A 1,537-nucleotide genomic window follows, 5' to 3' on the forward strand; every position below is an offset into this window, starting at 1 on the left:
TGTGGCACTAACATTATCCAAGTAGTCAATACGCTCTACACCCACTCATTGCAGCTCAAACTTATTACACCTTAACAAACGCTTTTGTCTTTCAAAAGAAGGGAAAAACTTACGTGCAACGATTAGTCCAATTGGATGGTAGAAAATCTAAGCGCCAGGAACGTCGTAGGTTAGGGATACAGTAGCCAGACCTTTGGAAGTCATGGCAAGATTGTGGATGATGAGCGGTTGGGTTCGTGTTTGTAGAGGCACCCAGTAACGAGCAACCAATCCTCTGTAGAACTTGTTCACACTTATGCGAATTGCTCTATATGCTTCGAGCGCTGCTACGACGTTGCCGTGAACATTGGTTGCTGGGCCGCTTACATACACAGTGGAAGTTTTGTCTGCAGACGTACGGCAGTATGGTGGCTACATAATGTTGAAGCCGATGGCAAGCATTTGTAATATAAATTAGCTGAGGCGGCCTGCATCTTTTGGTAGATATGCGGAATGTATTATGCTATTGGATGTCTAGATGCCACGATGCAAACCGACGTAATTTAATCAAAGAATTAAAATTTTTCTTTGCACATTGATTTGCTGCATACCTAGTTGCATTATTCGTTGAAAGCGTTATGCCCACCTTTCTGTGGCATTCAACCATTTAGTGCTTCAGCAATGGGATAACCAATCAACTGGCTCAACTTGGAAGTTATCCCAGGATCTGAAAGGAAAAGCAATAATTAATGAATAAAATAATACTAAAATGTCACTACTTACCCCGTTTCTGGCCTCGTGTTCATTGTGGAAATGATTAACGTCGGCCACAATTAACTTCAATGAAATGTCAACAAAGAACGTAAATTGTAGTTTACGCTCTTTGATAACAGCACCGTCGCCCTCTACCGGGCATGAGGTTGGAACGTGACCATTCAATTAAACACAATTCTTTCTGAATCGGGTTAGTAAAGTTTCGCACCATGATGAAAAATAATGGGATTTTTTTTTCTTTTGGGTAGGAGGCTAAGGTGCTTAATAACAAAACACCACAATAATGATTTCACCCATTTTCTACGATATTGGCGAATGATTCTGTCAGTATACACTGCGTGGCATTGAATTAGCCCCGAACTACTTACACACTGCGCGGCATTGAATTAGCCCCGAATGAATTAGGAAATTTAAAATGATTAAATTTATGGAAACTCACGAAATAAGATAATATTCATGTCTCCCCATACATATAGATACATATATTCTCGTCTATTTTTTTTTTCTTGCGTGCGAGCGCCTTAAATTCCAAAGGCGCCAGCGCGTAAATATAACACGGAACGTCGCTCAATATCACGAGCGCCACTTAGAAAAATCCTGAATAGCATTACAGTAATGCTACGGCCACACCAGGCACTTCATAGGGAATTTATAATGCTGGAGTTAAACGCATGTTAATATTTTATGTAACATTTCTATACATATGTACGATAACAAATGCAAGAATACACGCCACTTGCCACCCAACCATAAGAAATTCAAAGCCAAATAGAATTTTGGTCAA

General features: G+C 40.1%; 1 long non-coding RNA gene across 1 annotated transcript; it reads right to left on the reverse strand.

The window, feature by feature from the left end:
- Positions 1-599: 599 nt before the first annotated feature.
- On the reverse strand, positions 600-938 carry LOC118753868. The gene is made up of 2 exons (XR_004994842.1): positions 763-938; positions 600-706 (listed from the first exon to the last, which is right to left on the reverse strand). It is a non-coding gene; the product is annotated as an uncharacterized LOC118753868 (long non-coding RNA).
- Between the last annotated feature and the right edge of the window lie 599 nt (positions 939-1,537).

Source organism: Rhagoletis pomonella, unplaced genomic scaffold, assembly GCF_013731165.1.
Source record: "Rhagoletis pomonella isolate Grant_MI unplaced genomic scaffold, Rhpom_1.0 Rhpom_scaffold_02979, whole genome shotgun sequence".
Lineage (NCBI taxonomy): Eukaryota > Metazoa > Arthropoda > Insecta > Diptera > Tephritidae > Rhagoletis > Rhagoletis pomonella.